This window comes from Pungitius pungitius, chromosome 7 (genome assembly GCF_949316345.1).
Source record: "Pungitius pungitius chromosome 7, fPunPun2.1, whole genome shotgun sequence".
Lineage (NCBI taxonomy): Eukaryota > Metazoa > Chordata > Actinopteri > Perciformes > Gasterosteidae > Pungitius > Pungitius pungitius.
Window position 1 is genome coordinate 12,807,359 of NC_084906.1, and position 22,918 is coordinate 12,830,276.

Consider the following 22,918-nt stretch of genomic DNA (forward strand, 5'->3'; position numbering starts at 1 on the left):
ATTCATCGACCTTGAAGGTACGGCAAGGTTTCAACCATCGTTTCACCTAATGCATTACCTGTTTTATTGATTGGTCTTAATGATGTATGTTGAATTCATGGTAATGTAGCCATTCACGTTACAGTAATGTCACATCATTAAAATGCAAGCACTGTAGGACATTTGTAACTAAACTGCCAAAAGTTGCTTTGCAAAATGTATAAATATCTCATTTCGCTAGACATATTACATGACTAAATAAATAATATTACACTACACACAACTCACAGAAAAAAGGCAAGCTTAAATGTACATGAGAATAATCTAGATATACACATAAAAATACATACAGCATGTTATCTTCAAAAATTTTGAAATTCAACACTGACTTCATGCTCACAATAACGGATGCATTACTGACCCCACCCCCTTTTCTGCTGCAAGTACACATTATTATTGCAATGTGAATTGTACTTGAATCGGGTACAACATGTGTGCAACAAGTTTAACACTTTATTAAACTGCAATGAAGAGTCCATCCATCACGGTTATCCATGTATAGATACGTTTGAGCATGTCAAATGCACTTTTAAATGAATTAATGGTTTGTCTCATCTTAATTAATACTCTTTGTATTATTAGTAATATATTGTATATTATTATTACACAGCAGACTATTCTGAAGGACAACATCTCACATCCTATTTACACCTGCCAATGAATATAACAGTTGGGAAAAGGTCTTGGGCCTTGGTTGTCAGCAGCTGCATCAGTATTCCTCCTGGCTCCTCTGGGAGCTGTAATCAAAAACATACAGATCCACTGATTTCACTCACTGGTATGAGGATGTCAGTGTTTACCCAATGATGTATTGGCCCGGTCAGTGACCTGTTGTGTTTATCTGTCTTCTGTTTGTGTCCCCTTTGCCCACAACATGAATACTGGTACGGGGGAATTTGAGGATTATCCCTTGCAAGTTCATGCAGTAAGGGGATGCAGGAATGGCCAAGATCCAGCACAAAGCATCTGTGCCCCAATATATGGAGTAGGGGAAAGCAGTGCTGCCACTTTAAAGATTAGATTGAGTAAAATCTGCACCTGAAGTTGATGGATTAAACACCCTTGGAGTCTTTTTCTTTTAGCAATCAGCTGACAGCAAAGTTAGGATGCAGAAAATGCCTAATAGCTTGCTCATCCATTCTGAGGAAAAAATAAAAAGTAAGATTTGAACAATATGTCCATAAATTTGTGCACTGACGAATGTGGGCTTTAATCTCCTAAAATAAACTAATGAAACTCTTTGGTCAAATGTTCGTACATGAATACCAGGCTGAGTTGGATTTGTTCTTCAGCTGGTGAAACCATGTTTAAGCTGGTTGAACCACTATGGACCAGTGCTTCAGCCTGTGATGCTTAATGGCAAAATAAACTGAACACGGGTGTCGGGAAGTGCTTTTGTTACAATAATACAAAACTATGCAACCTGATCCAAACCGTGGTGGGATTTTTATGGAGGGCAAAATCTGCCCAATATATTGACATTTTAATCAGAACGGTGTTGGTTCTTAATCAGAACAATCAACACTGGAAGATGGCAGATGGCTGGAACTTGGCAGTGGGTACAGACCCAGAAGACCTCTCATCCTCCCTCTGGTTCTACAACATGTTCTGGGGGATTCGCTTGACCCTCTGTGGCCTGGCTTTGATCCACAAGCCTTCAACAGCAAAGTCCACTGTGCACCTCCTCAAGGAGAACCAGAGTGAGAGCAGGAGGTTAGCGAGATCGGTTGTCTGATCCTATTGTTAATGTTAACTTACTCAACTTTGTTTAATGTTAAAAGTTGTACAAGTCCACCACCATGGTATGTGTAGATTATGTGTTTTAATTGAGAGATCACAAGCTATTGTGATTATTTAGAAAAAAAATCTGTCCAACTTCAACATAAATTTAAGCAATTTGAAGTTAAATGTCCTAATAATATATTTTTTTAGAAATCTGGAGTAAAACTCCAATTTTGTTGAACTTGCTTGTTATTTGTGTGTAAATTACAACTGGCATTCTAATTGTACACAAATGGTTTAATATTATTTATAGTTCATGTAATACACATTTGTGACCATTTTGAGACTAATTCCACCACTAAACAACTGCAATACCATCCTCCAAAACATTTGTTCATAATCAAATCAGTCTATATTTTTCATTGGAAAACGTTTCCCATTTCCTAAATCAATCCCTCTCGAAACAAGACCAAATGAGTAGTTGGATCTCTCTTTGTAGTATTTGTAGTATGTGCTACACACAATGAACCTCACCCCCATAACTCTGACAAGAAGACCCGCTTTATCTTTAGGATGTGCCCACTGCACGAGGACGGGGGAGGCTGCCTTAATGCGCGACTTGCATTGGTTTGTTTCACGCTACCTTACCTCCCTTCTTATCCCGGAAAAAAAAGCAGCCTGACGACGCTACTGGACGATGCCTCCAGTGAGGCGCGGGGGAAACGGCGTGACTTCACCACGTAACGCGCAGCACTGCAAAAACAAATCCTCAAAAGCAAGTTCATGCAGCTTTGCGTTTCATCCTAAAACCTAATTCGAGCGCATGGGGAAACAACATGTTTTCACCGATCAAACAAATGACACATTTTTTTCTGATAATTGATCACATGGTTAATGTTAATTCTGAAAAAAAAAATCCGATAGGATGTTCGCATCCCCGTGAGTGAACGAAACATTTCCCAAATCAAGATTTAAATAGTAAAAAAAACAATTCCTTCAACGTCTTTTCAATGCAAGAATTAAAAAAAAACGTGTCATGAGAGGGGGAGAAATGACAAGGAGAGGAGAAGAAGGAGAGAGCCGTGAGTTGAGGGGAGGCTGGAGAGGGAGGGCCGGACGCATGACATCATTCCCTCAGCTTCCCTGCGCGGACAGCGCTCTGGTTTCTCCAAGTGCGCACGGCGGCTGCTGCTGAGGGAGCGACTCCTCCTGCCGTACCCAGACGCGTCCTGAGCAACCAGCGCTCCTCGGGTGGATATTAAAAACAATATTGAACCCAGACGAGGAACCCGGGAAGTGCTCCTCACTGGAGCCGCCACAGGGACGCACACATCCAACACAAGACCCGGGGATTATTGCTTGTTTTAATTATGAAGATGTGAGGGTTTATAGGCTCAGAAGAAAGAAAGAAGAACTCCGAGGCTGACTAAAAGGTAGGTCTACTCGTCCCTCCGCTCTCTTTTGATCTTGGCTCGGTCCGGCCACTTTTGACTGCCGGGTTTGTTTTTTTTACACAAGGGCTGGGAATTTCAATCACGGCTTTACTAAAAGCTTGAATGAAAAAATGTGAGGTGGGCTATTTAGAGCGGACAAGCTGTGCTTCCTCTGTCGTCTTAACACCCGCACAGAGACGCAGGGCAAGTGCCCAAACAGGAGCATCCTTTCAGAATACCGCAAAGAGTGTGGTTCGTTGCGAAGGGGAGTGATGCTCTGGAGTCCGGCACCCAGCGGGAGACCCGACTCCGCCACCGCAAAGCTGCAGCCTGCTGCTGCTTCTGCCGGAGAGCGCAGCGTATCTGTTCCCCGGGAGTATCCATCATTCTGAACGACGGTCGGGACGCGCACGGCTCCCCTCTTTATTCCGCCACTGAGAGTTCAATGCAATTTTAATCTCCCAAATAAAAAAGAAAGACGGGTGGTTCAGCATATCCCCCCAAAACACTTGTATGCGACGTATGACTATGGAGCATAACGCAAATATGTGAATCATATTTTTTCGGGGCGGAGGTGTGTCTGTGTGTGTGTGTGTGTGTGGGTCGACGTGTTTGCGCGCGCGCGCGCGTGTGTGTGTGTATGTATATACGTGCAGGGTTTGGGGGTGTTCCATCTAACGAGTGCATCTCCAGGGGGGGTCATTAGCCGAGTCAACCGCTAGAAGCTGTACATTACATTATATCCACTGACATGGACGTGCCAGTACAGCACGAGACATGCAGTTCTCACAAGCTTCAATCGGAAATGCATTTTCCTATTTTTCATCTCTCTCTCTCTCTCTCTCTGTCTATAATCAAGTTATAGCCTATGCGTTGGACTTTTTAGACTACTTTAGTCTTGATCTTATAACGCTGCAAATCACGTTGTCAATTGCATGTAAAGGATTTGGGGTTAATTTGATGTGTGTAACTCTGGCTTTCCTCAGCCCCGAGTCCCTATGACGATGTTGAATGATGACCCTTTTGTGTGAATAACTATTTGTTAAATATTTAATATAAAATCATAATTGTAAAAACAATGATATCTCCGTTTCTAAACTTTTGAATTGGTCATCTTTTTAAAATAATTCTTTACTTGGTGTTAATAACACTTGGTGTTATTTAAATCCCTTACCATTATTATGAATGATCAAAATTACTCACAGAATCTGCTCCCACATGTGAAACGAAGCATTAGACTACGATACATGATGATAAAGAATCGTTTCCATTATTTCTGCAAAACCTGTGCAGATACCACTCGCTTTTTATGCCTTTTACATCACTCAGACTCATTAGCCGATACTGTATTAAAGCTTTACTGAAAATTTTGAAAATGAGCTCATGTTCTTTTAAAGGAAGTATTTTCCATTTTCCTTCTCATGTTTCGATTGCAACGAGCGCATCCTGCGTCTGCAGACCTCATAAAATCCAAAGGAGAGAACAAAATCTCGCCAGTGCCCGGGTTGTTAAAAGAAAATGCCTTTATTCATTCTTTTTTCCTGTGGTAACTTAGTTTTCCTTTTTTATGGTTCCTGGAAATGGCTTAGAGGCTTGCAGTGCAATGTAATGTAATTACATTCATGATGTTGCTGTGTATTACAATTCCCTGTTATGCTCCGTCACATGAGAAATTTGGAGTGACACACAAACGCCCAGAAGCATCAAAGCAAGGCAGGTAACATCCAATACTGGATTTTTATGAGAAGAAATACACAACCATTGCTTGCTCCCAACCTCCCTGGAATCCCGCAGTCCTTTCTAAATCATATGCAGACATATGCCACCACAGATTTATTCTGGCAACCAATCATATGGTTCCTGAGTTGAGGCTTTTCCATATTTCATGCATGTGAAGAAAAAAAAAAGTTTTGCCTCATGCAAAAAATACATTAAAATACGTGGGGCTGAACCAGGGTGATTAAAAAAATGATGTAATGCATGAGTGGGTATAACAAATAGTAAATACACAATCATTTGCATTCACTTTCTGCTTGTCTTTGTGATATAACGTATGTCTATGCACAACAGCCTCTGTGGTATTTTAGGCTAGCTTTTGTAAAATGCTATTATTTTAGGTAGAAATCTTTTATTTGTATGTACAGTCCCAATGATCACTATGGCAGGTGGAAGGCCTTTGTAAGGGCAGCTCTCACTGGGGTCCTTCCCACAGACTTAATGGGCTGGACATATTTTATGAAGCATCTCACCTAGTGTTTGCTCATAGAGAACATCAAGTACCCATACAGGACATGCATAGAGGCTTGTTCTATGTTCTTGTAAGAGCATAATGGTGCTCGGGAAGAATTTACGGTTCTTTACTGGTTAGAATAAAGTGTAAGGTGTATGACTTACAGGACAGCTTAAGTTTCCAATTTGATGAAAGGGCTAATTAAATAAACCCTACTCATACATTCAAGATACCCTGTTGTGAAGCTTGGTAGCAGATAGCTACAATATGGAATCCTAAGGGTCCATCTAGCAAATTGTTTCCTTTTATTGCCTTTGACACGGTATTGAGGCTCAACGGTCATTGTGAGGCCCATAACACTTTTAGAGTGCATGTCGTCACCTTTGTCGGGAGGGAGATCCTGTTGGACGCGGCAAGGTTAGCTCTTCAATGTGTCCACCTTCCAACATGACATCAATCAACGAGCCTCTCTGTATGTATGAGATGGGTGATTGGATGGCAGGCCCAGGCATCCGTTGTTTTTACCCTGTAGAAATGCACTTCAATCATGCTTACCTGTCACCAGGTTGGCAGTAGATATCCAGATATGTGAAAAAGGTTTGATGCACATTGCAAATGCACAGTGGCTGACATGAACCTGTTGACGCACACACACACACACACACACACACACACACACATGTATTTTTGCAGTCTCATTACAGGCCACCAAACGTTAGTGAGTGGCCACATCAAAATGCATTTAGTCAAAATGGAAGCGGATGCGGATGGCTGGCTGAGCTGTTTAGGGGAATCCAAGACATGTGAAACGAGAGGCAGGAAAGAGAGTGAGAAGAACATATTTGATCATAAGCAAACTTCATGGAGAGCTTCGCCCATATGCACTGCGGCAGTCTAATTACCCGGAAAGTGCTTGTTAGCTGTCACCTCCAGACAAACAGCAGGCTACATTTTCTCTCATGTCGTATTTGAAATTCAAAGTAACCACATTTTAATTTCAGAGTATCGCATTTCATCCCATCTTCACCTCCACTACTTGCTTGGAAACAAGTCAAAGTTATTTGGTGGCAAATCAAACATATCAATGGTCAGGGTAAATAAAACCAGTGTGAGATTCACATCCTTAACCAATCTCCCGTGGATGCCACCACGGAGATCATTTAAAGGGCGTTAATGAATCTAATAAAACAAATAGTGGAGGCTGTATAATCTGACAAAGACTTTTTGTACTCAGCCTTCTGTCCAACCCTACTATAGTGTACAGTAAATCTTACCATGAAGCATATGGGTCTCAAATCCAAATGCAAATGAGGACTCGAACAATCTAACAGCAGAAAAGAAACTTCCTTGCTTCTTTTGAACCCCAGTTTGTCACTTCAAATGGCTAAGATATAAGCTCTTTAGAGGAAGTCTTGACTGCCAGAATGAGGGCAAAAATGTACTATTCACAAGTTTTCCATGAACATTCTGGCCTCGTTCATGCCGATCACAGAACTTGACACTTTAATGGCTTTGACGTGTACACATTTTCCTGGTACACGCCCAACATGTCAGGAAAGGAGATGTTTGGTGATGTTGGAATGAAGCAACATTACTCCTTCATTACCTGGAATTCCACAAAAAAATGACTATTAATCACTGAGAAACTGAGATGAGGTTAAAGCTGGATGTTAAGCGGTCAAAGGCTCTGTACTCTAAGATAATTGCAGTTGTGATGTGTGTGTTTAGAGAACTCAAGATTATAGGGGGCATTTCAGTGAACAGGCATTAGAAAAATCACGTCGGGTCACCAGGCAAGAGCGGTTGACCGTGGGAGCTAATGGAAAACTTGGTAGCGCTAATTAGCGATCCTTGCTTAGTAACAAAAGCATTTCACTGTATTTGAAAGCAACATTGGCTGACTCCAATCAGTGCAAGTAAGGTAATGACCAAGAATGTATAGAATGGTTGTGACGCTTTCCTCGCTTCTGACGGATGAGAGGCTCGTTGGATTTTGGTTTGCAGTTGACCCAGGAATGTATAAGCAAAGACTAGACTAATAAAACCAGTGTGAGATTCACATCCTTAACCAATCTCCCGTGGATGCCACCACGGAGATCATTTAAAGGGCGTTAATGAATCTAATAAAACAAATAGTGGAGGCTGTATAATCTGACAAAGACTTTTTGTACTCAGCCTTCTGTCCAACCCTACTATAGTGTACAGTAAATCTTACCATGAAGCATATGGGTCTCAAATCCAAATGCAAATGAGGACTCGAACAATCTAACAGCAGAAAAGAAACTTCCTTGCTTCTTTTGAACCCCAGTTTGTCACTTCAAATGGCTAAGATATAAGCTCTTTAGAGGAAGTCTTGACTGCCAGAATGAGGGCAAAAATGTACTATTCACAAGTTTTCCATGAACATTCTGGCCTCGTTCATGCCGATCACAGAACTTGACACTTTAATGGCTTTGACGTGTACACATTTTCCTGGTACACGCCCAACATGTCAGGAAAGGAGATGTTTGGTGATGTTGGAATGAAGCAACATTACTCCTTCATTACCTGGAATTCCACAAAAAAATGACTATTAATCACTGAGAAACTGAGATGAGGTTAAAGCTGGATGTTAAGCGGTCAAAGGCTCTGTACTCTAAGATAATTGCAGTTGTGATGTGTGTGTTTAGAGAACTCAAGATTATAGGGGGCATTTCAGTGAACAGGCATTAGAAAAATCACGTCGGGTCACCAGGCAAGAGCGGTTGACCGTGGGAGCTAATGGAAAACTTGGTAGCGCTAATTAGCGATCCTTGCTTAGTAACAAAAGCATTTCACTGTATTTGAAAGCAACATTGGCTGACTCCAATCAGTGCAAGTAAGGTAATGACCAAGAATGTATAGAATGGTTGTGACGCTTTCCTCGCTTCTGACGGATGAGAGGCTCGTTGGATTTTGGTTTGCAGTTGACCCAGGAATGTATAAGCAAAGACTAGACTAGATTTAACCAAATTGGGACTCAGGATTAAACATTTTAACGCAAATTGCATAGTTTGGTTAAGGATTTAGCAGCTAAGGTCACATTACTACTCAAGATATTGTCTTAAGTGAACCATTAAACTAAACCTCTGTGCCTCAAATGACTATCCAAAACCTGCTACTTAGTTAGAAAACCTCTGTTCTACCAAATGGAAAATGTTCGCTGACATTAACATTATGCATCCAAACATTGTGTTTTGACTACTGCAGCTGCATGCCATACAGCTACTAAAGAAATATCGAAGAAAGCAATCCCATTTTTACAATGGTCTCATTCTCAGTAACTACAGTGAATGGCTTAGTAACTGTGGTCTTGGGACTGTGTATTGCCGTATGCTTTGCAGCTAACGTTATTGAATAAGTTGTTGCTGTAGAATTGCAAATTCTGACACTTTGAGGATATGCATGAGGTGGAATTTCAGTTGAAGGGCCTTAAGTTTGGAGCTAGCACCACATTCCTCCCTTTTTTAACCACTTGGACACAGAATATCTGACTAACTATCAAGCTGTCCGTGTTTGCAAGCTCAGCAGGACGTTTTACAGAAAGCAGACAATTAGAAAACCTCTCACTATAAAAAACAAAGATGTAAATCTCCACAGGGAGAGAAGCTTACAGTTGTTTATTCACCAATGCACTGCAGCCACCAGACGCCCCCAAGGGTCGTGCTTTCGAAGGTCAGCCCAGGATTTCACCTCTCTCTCTCATGACAACTCCGGTTTGTGTTGCCGGATGTTTTCCATCATTCCCCATTCTTGTGAGTGGCTGCTGATAGTGGGAGCCTGTGAGGATGATGCATCTTGACAGTGGCAGGAATAACACAATGATGTCTGACCCGTTTGCTACTATTCTGCATTACGGCCAAGGGATCATAAAGAGTAAATGGTTTAGACACTGCCTTAGTGATTCATTTAGGTTGAATTTAGAACTGTACTGTAACTTTACTGCCGGACATGGTCCTCTTGTGGCATGAATGGGTCGTCACCGGCAGTGGGTGGATTGTGCAGGAAGTTAGAACGAAGAAGTGTGTGAAATTCATGCTAGAGAGTAGGACAGAATCAAGACAGAGAGAGAAGAGCATTGGCAGTGGCCTTATAAGTTTCATCTGCAGGCCCTAATAAAACCCTCACAGGCTAGCATTGATCCCTCCCAGAATAATCCATTTAGACTGAGCGTGCCTGGCCATGTGGGGCCTCTTCAATTATTTATGTCAGAATGCTGTGCAAGCTTCCGTTGGGATGCAACAATGGTGCCCTGGGAAACATGTGAACTGGATTGCAGGAGAACAGAGGGTGGAAAAGGAGAAATGTCAGGTGGATGGAGAAGGTGAGAGACGTGGGTAGCAAAGGGAAAAAGAAGGAGTAGTTCAGGCTATGGAGGATTTGGTGGGTTGTAAATGAATGGAAAAGGTAGTTGAGAAAAAAAGTGGTGATGGGGACAAGTAAAACAGAACGAAGAGGAAGAGAAGAAGCTGAGGGGGCGGAGTGATGGGAAACATGGGATGTACATGTAGTGCTGTTAAAAGGAAAAAAAATGGGATTAGGAATTATGATAAAGAGGGAAGAGACAGCTGACGTTGCAACCAGAAGACCAAGTGCAAAAGAAACGAGTAGTCAGAGGCAAACATTAAGATAGATATGAGGGAGAAAAGAAAGAGGAAAGACTAGATTAAATTGAGAAGGAAAGTTGGAAGAAATGAAAGATTAAAGAAATAAGAGACACACAGTAACAGACATAAAGTAAAGAGCTAGGGACAGAGGAAAAAAGTAGGTGAAAGAAGAAAAGGAGAAATGGAATGGGAGATTAGCAAGAACAGTTCAGGAAGCAGGACAGGAAACTAGATGGAATTATAGCTGAGACAAAGAGGAGGAGATGATTGGAAATCAGGCAGGAATAAGATGGAGAATAGGACCTTTCTGAAGTAAGTACCTTTAATTACACACTTGACAAACTACACTTAATCATGACATTTTGTAAATGTTAAGTTTTGGTGAACAAAATCAAAGAAAATCTTATTGTATGGTCAGTTTTTAATTCTTGAGAATGAGCAACAGCGACTGTAAAGTAAGTCCTCAACTCTTTTCAAGATGATGATATGGATAAGATGATTCATTTAATTGGTACATTTCTTTTATAGTTTGAAGGCAGAATTCTTTTTTTGACCCATAGTGACACTGTGCGCTCCATGTTATGTGCTACATATTACAAACGTCTGTCTTTGCCCGGTCCTTGATCTGCTATTAGCAGATTCTCCCAGCATTCATCATTAAGCTCTCTTCCCATTGCTGTATTTCCCAGAACCTTATTAGCTTTCCACCAATTGCCCGCTAATGAGGAGAATTATTATCCATTGGAAGACAACTGGATTTGAAATTTCCTTTTTACTTATTACATCTGGCACATTTTAAGAGGGTGTACGTACGGCTTTTTTGACGTTCCTCTGCATTTATCTTTTGTCTTAAGACTGCAGATATTTGATTAAAATTATATTTACATTCATAATCACATGTTACAATACAAACGTGGACGACCTTTGTTGATTTCTTACGAATTGCAAGTGTAAAAGCAGCCTCAGAGGAATAGGGCTTAGTCCAACAGTACTTCAGTAAGCATGCTATTAAAGGATAAAAACCATTGTCAAACAACCTTATCAGACGGGCTAAACAGTGTCGCAGCACAGCTAATAGCTAACGATAGCATACCAGCAGGTTTCTGTATAATTAGTAGGACCCCATTTCCCGGAGCTTGTCGTTCTCAGCAGCAGCCCCCATGGATTTACCATTTGTTCACAGCCATTGATTATCGGATTCTAGTAATTGTTTAGCCTTGCTTGATTAAGAAACCTGTGTTTTCTCCACAGCTCAAAAGCTGCCTCTAATGCCTGACTCCAAAAAAACTCCTAACACAAACACGGTTGATGCTATTGAGATTGGATGTTGCTTTTCAAACTGTGGAATTACCGGCATGTTAGGAATTTGACTAGTGCCTGTTTTCTTTTGTCTCTCACTTTTTTGAGGGAAGTTTAAGAGGTAGAGGGGGGGGGTTGAGTGTATGACACTGTGCAGGAGTAGATGCATAATTGTGAAGGGAGTAGCAGAGGGGGTGATGGACAGCTTTTGGAGCAACTCTGGGTCATGTTTTGGAGCTAAGGGATTTGGAGAAAGTGAAGGATAAGGGGTTGGGGGTAAGCAAATATATATCTCCTTCCATAAGCCCACCCTGGTTCCTGTTAGACCTTCACCTTTCATAGATGCAGGGCTGGGAATTTAACAAATTCCCCACCCTCTCCCATGACACACTGTCTGAACTCTGACTCTAATCCCAATAGTGTTAAAAAAAAAAAAAAATCGTCTTCTTCTCTTCAGCTTTCATTACGGAGAACATTGTAGTTCCTGGAAGAGCGAGAACAATGTGTTGTTTGTTCTGTTCAATTCTGAGAAACATTCCGTGACACACAGCACGGGGCCTCTCCACATCTCCATTTGTGCCATTGAACTCTCGCTAAGGCAGGATGTTGCTTCACTTCAGCTGGTTCTAGTCTTCTTCTTGCCAGTTTTCCAGTTGTTTGTATCTGATTTTGATTTTAGCTCGAAAATGTTCTGCCAAGAAGTACAACACCTTGCCAAGATATGCTCTTTGCATACCTCACTCCATTCCATCTGTCCTTTGCTCTTAGATATGTTGATCACTTTACAGTCAAAGGTGTTTTGTTAGGGTCCGGTATGTATGTGTTGTTTATATAATCCCACCGCTGTACTCTTTGGAAGTCTCCCATTAAGGGCTGAATGCCCCAATACCTCTATCTAAACTGGGAAGTTATGCCGGGTAGGCTAGATATAGGAAGTCGGACTTTGATACTTGCTGCCATTGTGACAGCTAACTTAAGGCCAAAGTCTGCTGCCTGATTTGTACCTTTTCGTTTAATCACTTTGTGCCGTGAGCTACAGCAAGGTCTACTTTAAGGTAATTTATTTCTACTGTCACATTGTTGGGTGAAGAAGCAGTGACAAACGTGTTGGTTATTTACAAGGACTGCTGGCTGGGCGCTTTTTTTTTCTGAGGAAGTTGGCTCTCTGTTTAATTCATGTCCTTGGGAGGTGCTTTGCTTTGTGGTATATAGTGTGGCAGGCAAGCTAATGAGAGGTAAACCTATATGCTTCTTATTCTCCATCTCTTCCCCGCTTTCTCACACTTTTTGACCCTGAAACCCCCGCCATCCCTTCCTTTCTTCTAACAACTCAAAGCCCTTGAGTAAGAAGAGCATGAAGTGCACACAGAGTTTCCTCTAAATCGGCCCTAGCTTGCCCTGCTTGTCTGGAGTGGAAACATTGCTTTGTGCCAAATGAATCAGTCAGACCTTTGACAAACCCCAAACGGGACTGCCGATTTCTCAAAGCTGTCCCGTTCATCAGTTTGATTCATTTTTCTAGAGACGGAAGGCATGTATTCTTCTCATGTCATCTTTTTTCCCCCCCTACAACATTTACGATTATCGAGTTAGCGGGGGAGGAAGTCCCTGCATTCAGACTTCAGTCTTTGAAAAGAAAAGCAGTTCAGTGCAGCACCAGTGGCCAAGCTCTGAGCTCTAAAACAGTCCAAAAGACGGACAGCAGAAGGACAGGCTACGCTGAATTGCTGACCTCTCTGCCACCTCAGCTCAACTACATCCTCCGGCCTTTTCCTCCTGCCGTATACCTTTGTAAAGTGTCCTTTTAATTGACACAAAGAATAGAAGTGCCGTGGTTATCTGCTGGGCTGCTCTTGTTTCATGTCAATTGAGTTCATTTCCCCCCCCCTGCTCCCTGTCCATCATTCCTCCTCTCTGTGTTGTTTGCCTATTGAGTTATCCGTTATTGTCTCTGTCTTTCTGTGCCTCCTTATTTCTGTTTCATCCAGCCCCCAATATCTCTCCCTCCCTCCCTCTCTCTCCCTCCCGCTCTCTCTCTCTCTCAACTTCTCATTTAGCTCAAAACCATTCCATTCCCCACTGATTGCGTGTGTTGTTTCCCCATGCCACTTTCATCCATGTTGAGTTATTTACATCTCCCTGTTGTCTCGCTTGTCTCCTGTCTCTCCTCGGCTTGGACCTCAAAAGTTGCATACGTTAGCTTCGTAGCTTAATTATGAAATGAAGATCTCACCTTAATAACATGTTATTGATATGATATTTACAGAACAATGTTATCTATAATCTTAATGATTTACATTTTCTAAAATGGAGGTTACTTTTGTAATGGGTGTTTGTGAATTGATAGCTGAACATGATCATAGCGATCAGAAAATGTGTAAACCTTTAACTTCTATGCACATTATATGTAGTCATTATAAATAATTTCCTTGGGTTTGAGTACAAAATATTCTACTCTTTTGAAGATCAATCAAAATGGATCCACTTAATTGGGTTGTATGCCTTATTAAAAGTGTTTGTGCAGCAAACGTATGATCCTTGAATCCTTTGCACATAATATTTTACATCACTGAAAATTATGGAATGATTATTAGCCAAGATGTATAGTGATGTTATGGTTTAGAAATCATAACTTATAACTTATAATATTTTTTTATACATAGAGTTTCATAACTAAATAGGTAATGTTTATTTGATAACTTACAGTTGATCATACCATATCACTGGCGTAGCAATATCAGTGACGTCTGGCTTAGTGAATGCCTAGAAACCAGCCAATCAACCTGTCCATCTCTGGCACCCTCCATTACTGAGCTATCTGAACATTCATCTGTTATCGCAGAGTCCTACTTGAAAGCTCCCTCCCCATCCCTCTGCTCGGCTTTAGATGGAGAGGTTTCTTTGACTGACACGTATGTGCTTCCTATGTTCAGGCCCTTCGGCCCTAAAAATGAAAGTGATGCATTTTCAAAGACATCTGGCAAGATGGCTCTCTCCCTCAATACTGTGTGTTTTCATCCTTTTCAGTGCGGTCATGAGCAGGTGAATCTCAAACATGACTGCAGGCAAACTTTCCCTCGAGAGAGGAGGAAAGACTGACAGGAGACAGATACATGGGAAATGTACATTTGTTTTGAATGGAACTGTTCACAAGCAGGTCTGCAGGTTACCTTCGCCAAGTGCGACACAGTTTTCTGAATGTGTATAATGTATATATATATATATATATATATATTTTGGTTTTTCTTCTAATGTTGAGCAACACATTCAAACTGATTTTGCCCATCTGAGCACATATTATATTATACAAAAAAATGACTGTCAAAAGACTTGATTTACATTGCGTACCTTTGTCTCATTACAGTTCAGTATAGGTATGTTTCTCTCAATATGTCACTTTCCAAAAATAGTGCACATCCGGTCGTGGGTCCCTTCATACAAATGCAGTCCCACTCAACATTGATAGTCACCCAACGTAACCACCCTGTTCTGTCACCGAGATGTGGCTTTAACCTTTGTGCAGTTTTTCACTGGCGCCCTTTGTTTTCATCTATTGTTCTTGAAGGCAATTATGACCATCAGACAGGCTCATTAAATATTTAGCTGCTGCTTTCACTGGCTTCACAGGAGCACACACCACAGATGTTCAAAGTCTCTTTCTCTGCAGCACGGACGTGCACAGATATTTTGAGAGCAGTTGCTGAATGACATGAAAGTCACTGTTTGACACGGGGCTGGGCATGTGTATTTGAAGGGCAAACAGGGTATTTCTCTTTGTCCTTTTAGATTCTGTTGATTTCTGTGTTTGTGTGAGAACATGGCCATGTGTTGTATTTATGGTTGCGATGTCTTTGTGCTCTATTTATTGCTATAATCATTTCCGCTGTGTACGGGTATTTTTCAGTGGCTGCCCTTGAGATTACATAAATGGTCAATATTAGAAAACGTAGGTCCATCCTTCATTTTGAAATGCATGACGGTTAGGAATCATTAGTTGCTTCAGAGCATAAGATATAAGCTCTTCTGCAATTGATTCATCCATACACACAATGTGTGACAGTAGCCTTATAGATTATTTTTATTTCACTGCATCATCCAAGACATTTCGTCCAACATGTCACATCCAAGAAGGCAGCAAGGCAACACACCCCTCGGCCTCTCAGCGCCAAGCATTGATCCCCTCCATCCATGCAACCTTCACTTCCTTCCAGCCAATACAGGCAATTCGGGTGCTCAGGTAGCTGCTGAAATTGGATCCTCATATCTCTGCTGGATCGGATATGCTTTCTTCTTGAACTTAGTGGCTCATATTATCGCGGCCCCATCACCTAGCTGTTCGACCTCTCCTTTGCCGTGTGTATTCCACCAGGATTGAAAATAAACTGCTGTCCCCCCCTGTGTTCAAGGGGGGGCAATATCTTACACCTAAACTGTAAGAGACCTATTTCCGTCTTGTCTATCCTGTCCAAAGTATTTCAGAAACTGGTCAACAAACAGTTCAATCACCAAATCGAGCACAACAGTATTCTCATCTCCACACAACAGTCAATGGGTGTATCTCTATAACACTTGCAGTGTGAAATGACATGATGGGTTCCATCGATACACAAGAATAATGTGATTCTGTAGACCAGAGTCAGAGTCATTGAGTTCCAAATTGATATTGCTTTGAGTGGTCTTAGAGAAAATACAGTTACCAGGAAGTCATTCAACAAATGAAGAGTAAAAACACTAATAACCATGGTAATATAGTAATAAGTACACGCTAAAAACATCATTATACCATAGAGGTATAGAACAATATGAACAAATGATATTGTTCTAATGTATAACAGTCCAGGGATGTACAACAAAATGCAGTTTTAGCCCATTTAATACACAAAAAAATACATGGACGGAAAAGCCTTTTTTTTTTAAACAAAAAAAGCGTACATGAGTGAAACACTGTCCATAAACCTTCCCTATGTTTCAGCATCGCACATCATTGAGTCCGCCTCCTCTCATCCTGATCGTCTCTGTCCTGCCGTCTGCCTGTCAAATGCAGCTTGATCCCGGATGCCACAGCGCAGCCAGGTCTCTGTAAAGATGGGGGCATAACAGCCTCAATCCTCCCATTGCCGTGTTCTGAAGTCTTGTTTCATTCATCTTATTTTCCTGCAACTGGACATCAGACAGCTCGGATACGACTGGTCGATGGAATAGCCTTAGGCCCAAGCTTCCATCTCAGCTCTCCTTCTGAGGGGGTCAACTCAGATTTAGGTGGCGTTCCTTTTGGCTGGCGGCAAGATGAAGTCATAACCAGATCAAACGTTTCTGCATTGCACTGAACTCAGAGGTTGGGTGGTGGTTGAACACTGATTTTATTTCTTTTCATCGGTTACAGTTCAAAGATTGTTAGGTTGTCACTGAACATCGTTATTTCAGTGACGAAAAATGAGTTATGAAAACTTTACACAATTACCAATATTACCAATTCACTTCATTTATTTCTTAGTGTGTAATAGTGTATTCTTGTTTGCTGTTATTGAATAATATTATAATAATATGTACATTTCCATTTGATTTCCCAGATTCTTTGCTTAACAAGGACAATTAGTGTCTGCTCTACTGTCTGAAACCCAACTCTTCTCTGCCAAATACACTTTATAAAATATGGATATAGTCTCTTTGACTAGATCAGAGCAGCTAATACATAATTAAATCAGCTAATTCCATGTTCTGTCTTTTTTTCCAAATCATTTGAACTTGTTTTTTATGCAAATAGCAACTGTGGATGACTATAACAATGTAAGTTTTGATGGTGTACACTAAGATCATATGTATCCCTATCTTATTTTGAAGGCTGGTGATAAAAGGTCTGGAGTCTTTTCAAGCAGCTCCTGAAACAATCCAAGCTGTGACACAAAAACGTGGCATGAAATTGTGATTGTATGATAGGTTGCACACCATCGAGTTTTGTCCAGTTCAGAGAGAGCCTCAAAATGTAGTTCTTTACGAACAGAAACGAAAAGAGACGTATTTCAATAACAGTGGAGAATGTATTCATACTTCTGTGCAAGTGAGGTATGTTAATTGACAAAAGCACTTGGTTTGAACAGCTGTGTAGGTTGTATGGATTAAAATGTGACACTCTTTGATATGTGCTTGTATAGGCCAGCCAGCTAACCCTCTCTGAGTCTTTGCCTAATGGCTGATAATAAAGAGGACATTTTTTTGCAGAGATGACATGTGCACGTCCTTCACTGGCCACACACGCGGAGGGAGAGAGGCCGTGCTGACTGCCCTTCAGAATACCAGGCCTGACATTAATCTTTAAATGACTGTTGCCTTTTCCCCAAGACTTTCAATCCATTAGTGGACACTTCTTGAGATGGAGAGAGATTGCCATAAACCAGAAGGCAGAGAGGATGAAGGCATGTGTATGTACAGGGGCGGGGTGGGATGGTGGAGAAAGCGCAACGGAAAGGATGATGTCAATGATAATGGAGGAGGAGAACCGAGGAAAAAAGGAAAGAGAGACATAGAAAGGTTGAGGCAACATATCAGCATCAGAGAGAGAGAGAGAGAGAGAGAGAGAGATTCATCGGGTAGCATTATTTCAGCCTCTTTTGGTTTGTTGGAAGACAATCTGATTTGTATGGAAGGAGTTTCTCTCTCCAAGTTTACATCTCATGTTCCACCCTGCAGTGGAGATGGTTGTTGGGGGATTGGGCGTTTCTGGGCGATGTTCGTGAAAATGATTTTTTTTTTGTACCGTATTTCACGAGGGAGTGAAGAGTATTTTGCCTAAATGTGGTTTAGATGGTCGAGAAATAACTAAAACACGTACATGTTCTATTCCCACACATCTTTCATCTCCTTATCTTCTAACCCAACTCTGAATTCTCTCCTCTCATTTCTACACACCTCTTCGTTCTTTCACTCTCCTTCTCCACTGTCCTAAAATACCTCTCACTCCTCTGTTCTTTATATTGTGATCCCAGACCTCACTGCCCTTCTTCTATGTTTTTTTTCAGCCTTGCCTTCCTTCTAATTCATCCATGCACCTTCACCTCTCTATCTCGTTCTCTATCCAGCTTTCTCCCCAAATCCTTCTCTGTTGAATTAATTCTCTTCATCTTTTTAGTCGCTACCTAATTTTTCCTTACCCTCCTTTTGCCTTTTTTTTCCACCGCTCACGCTCCCATTCTTTTATTTTCTCATCTTCTCCCTCCTACCATAGTTCCTATTTTCTGTTCTTCATCCGCGTTCTATACCCTCCTCCCACACCCTCACCTGTTTCCTCTTTTTACTTCCAATCTGTCTCCTTCTACCTTCTTTCCTTTTACCCTGAACCCTCTTGTCTTCCCCAAATCCTCCTATCACTTTGTCTCCCTTCCTGTGCTACTCCAGCGGTGAGCTATAGTGACTCTGACATCATTACCCTTGTTGTGACAGGTTTCATTTGTACCCCGTGGACCTATACATCAGCCTGACTGATAGTCCGGGGCCCGGGGCCAGCGGAGCCCCGCCCAAGACGGGACAAAGTAACAGACACAACCGACCTAACAAGCACTCCGGCCCGGGCAGCATTGGATATTCTTCTATTACCCTTTCTGATAGGTCAAGCTCAATGCCAGTTCAAGACATGCCCCGATCTTTTGCTTGCTTGAAATAACGACGATCGAAACAACAGCGATTGAACAAAATAAAACATCCAGAGGAAAATATGTCAAAGTAGCACTAACACTGTTTGATTGACAGGAGATTTCTGGAAAGTGATTTATATATAAGAGTTGACAAACAGGTTACAAAAAAACACTACATTTGGCAAACAAGTATTTTTCTTCAGACAAAATGTATATTGAATTGGTTTTGTCATGTAATAAACAGTTTGTGTCTATTGAATCAATCACAACAAGAACTCCTGCTTGAAAAGGTTGTTTAATCATCGGATGCGTCTTGAAATGTCATCATATTCATTTGTATTGATTCTGATGAATGTTCAAGGTTGTTTCAACACTATTTCTAAACCACCTTAAGCATATTTCATCCACAACTAAGTCTTACAACTTCCAACTGCATTACTCTCTTGAATAAATCTCTTCAATATAATTTACAGTGTATGTACAGTTTTTAAAATCTCGATCATTTTAGATGTGGATATAGTTTTGTTTTAGTGTTTAATTGAAAATAATGATTGATATTTATTCCTTTACAAATACAAGTAATGTATTTAGTTAATACAGCTCCTTTTGTTTTTTTCTATGTAACGATTTTCATTTAGAGATTTTAACAGTACCTTAAGTCATTTAACTACACATGATTGTCACTCAGTTCAGATTCTAATCCCTCAAGACAGAACTGCATTACAACCCTTGCAACACAAACAAACTAATACAAGTAATTTTCTCTACCATGTAAAGCACAACACAAAGAATGGTATATATTATTATATAGTGATATCTATACATAGGCACGTGGGCAAACAAATTAGGTAATATTAAGAGAATAAGACTTGTGAACAATTGTACTAAACCTGGCTTTTATTTTCATAAAAGATTAGATTTAGTTATGTAGATGATATAATTGATCAAAAGCAAAAGTCAAAATAACAACGATCCAGTAAATTTGACGTCTTCCAGTCAACCCAAGCCCATTTCCATGTCTGCCACCGTTAATCCAGCCAATACATCAACAATACCTCCAGACGGCTCTGAGCCCGATTGATTTGTGGTCATATTAATGTGTGGTGTATAAGCTTGCCGGCATCCTCTGTGGTCAGACAAAAATAAATCCACTTGAGTGTGGAGCTTTTAATGGTCAAACTATCCTGTTCTTTCACAATGGAACAGATCCCAACTGCATTAATTCACTTGCACAGTGTAGTAAGTTTGGAAACGTACCATTAGGGAAGAATCAGAGGGGCATTTTACAAGCACATGGACCACCATCAAATGCAAAATATTTAGTAATTAGGAAAGGCATTTTGGAAGCGTTTTGGAAATAAAGGTAGAGTAGACAGAAGCTGAAATCCTGCATCACAATATTTTCGTCATGATATAACAGGATTTGGATTTTTCGGATTTCTTGATTCTTTCATTTTTTAAATTTAACTCCCAATTACCTTGGGATGTTGTGTGTTTTTGTCTGTGGAGAACATAATTATCATGGTGCAGCCTTTCAATAGTAAATCCTATTGCTAAATTACTAACTGTTCATTTTAAAGTAGTAATTATGTTCTAAATAACTTAATTATTAATTTTTTCAATTAAGCCCTTCATAATATGTTCCTTTGAGCTCAGTGACTGAGGTAATCAAATGAGCTCAACAGCTAAAAATGACGTATGGTTAGCTAGAGTTTTGGAAGATGTTAATTGAGTCTTTTCAGACATCTGAGGCCTTAGTGCAGCGTGAGGCTCTCTGTTGGCTCACCAGTGGTGTTTATTAAAAAAGCTAGGTGCATCAGTATTATGTCAACAACCTTCTGTTGGCCATTAAAGGATTTTAGCTCAAGCCTTTTTTTTCTGCCTAGGAGTACACCTGGACTCAATGCGTATGTGCATATTGTGTGCAAACATCTGGCTAGATTATGCGTACATGTCAATTTCTGTGGGAGCACATACACACTTGAGCCTCATTCTTGTGTGTATATGTGAGTGTCGGAGAAGGCCACTGACCACACATAGGGGACATTAATCACGCTGTTTTTTTTTATTCCCTCAGCTTGATGCACTGTGAGTTGAGCTCTGATGGATGGCTTGTCTCTCAGCCTGAATTCCGATAGCAAGGCTGTAGCCTATCGACAGGCAACAGCCGCTCTGGGGAATACCCAGTTTACCCCACAGTCCATACAACTTTGGACACTGTGAGTGGCTCCTAATGTATTTATTCCACAGAAGGTGGATGTGCTGTCTCTGTTAATGCCGTATGGCACAGTACAAACAGGCAGCACTTCAATCGCAGGTTTTCCAGGTGCCAGTATGTGAATCGTTTATTCAAGGCATACAAAATCCATAGGTAAAATGAAAGCCCTTATACTGCTCTGAACAGATGCTTTTTTTGGGCTTAACCCTGGACAATGAATTACAATAATCTAACCAAGATTAAATAGATGCATGATGACCTACTCGAGATCAGGGTCAACTAGGTCCTGTTTTTTTAGATGTTCTTTTGCTGATAAAGACATAATAGAACAACCCTTGTGACCTACTTTTCATTTTAAAGGTCACTGTCAGATATATAATACCCAGGTCTGTCACAGCAGTAATAACATCTGTATACTGGGAGCCAAGCAAGGTTTTCCAAAAATAGAACTTTACACTCAACACTGCACTTCTGGCTAACAAGACAATTCCTGATAAATACTCAGGAATTCCATTCTATATGTTTCCTTGAATGTCCTGTAGCAAACACCTGGAGGTGTACAGCTGAACCAAGCATGTGCATTGTCGTATTGAATCTTGAGAGTTACAATTAGAAGAGGTGAACGGTGGCGGAAAGTGCAGCTCGGACCTGTTCTGCCTGCCCCCCCCCCCCCTCTTTGGCTCCTCCCTTTTGTTGCGTCTCAGGAACTCAGTGTTCACCTAACCTTAGTGGCAGAGTGGAAGGTTTCTTTGCGCCTGCCAGCTGTTCTTGGCACTGCAACGCAAGCGAATGAACCTGGAAGCTGTCATTTTGAGGCGTTTAGCAGATGTCTGACAAACCACTCAACGAAACAAGGACAATGCACCTTTGGTTGGAACTGAATGTGTATGTGCGTGTGAAAAATCTGATTTTTAAATATCAAATCATACAACAGCTCTTTACGGGTACCTACGTTGGTGACCCCAATGCAGAGCGACAAAACAACAGAACAGATATAGGAAAAACAATGTAATGTGGCAAGCTAAGATTCCAATATAGAAGCCTACTATGAACACACCATATAATATTCATTGTAACCAGAGCAATAGACTAAATGCAGAGGTTATGACCTTACCATTTAATCATTACTACACACAGAAGTCCAGTAGTATAGTGCCCTGCCTTCATTGTATAGGTAAATGGTTTGTGACATTCATCAATGCAGACCGACAAAATTGACTGTGGCGGTCTGGGTCAACGTGTCCTGAGAGCAAAGGAATTGCAGTCTAGATTTCCAGGAGGAGATGGAGAATTTTACCCCCGGGATGTCTCAGCCTTGAATATAATCAAGCACATCCCCTGTCAGGGTGGAAAGACTGCTCCAAAGAGGGATGAAACCGGGTTGGATTATGAATCGTATACCAAGTGCTACATGTTTACGAGGTACAGAAGCACAGAAGGTACCAGTGAAAACAGCAGGCTGGCTGCTGATATCACAGTTTGAGTTTGCCTTTTCAGCTAAACAGAGGAGGGGTCAGGAAGCTGAAGCTTTAAATCATTTTCACTTAAATTATTTCAAATAACTTGGGGAAAAAGGATCAGCTTCCCCAACTCGTATGCATAAATGAATTAATATGGTCCAAAATGTTTGAATCCAATTCTTTTTTGGAGCATTTCAAGATACATGCAACACGATTCATAGCTTAACTGCATGATTAAACACGTTGATTCACTAGTCCCCACTC

General features: G+C 41.0%; 1 long non-coding RNA gene across 1 annotated transcript in view; it reads left to right on the plus strand.

Annotated features, from left to right (window-relative positions):
* Positions 1-2,584: 2,584 nt before the first annotated feature.
* LOC119216848 (uncharacterized) overlaps positions 2,585-22,918 on the plus strand; it is a 79,127-nt gene continuing 58,793 nt past the window's right edge. The window contains exon 1 of the long non-coding RNA XR_005120167.2: positions 2,585-3,194. This is a non-coding gene — a long non-coding RNA (uncharacterized LOC119216848). The remainder of the gene's footprint in view (positions 3,195-22,918) is intronic.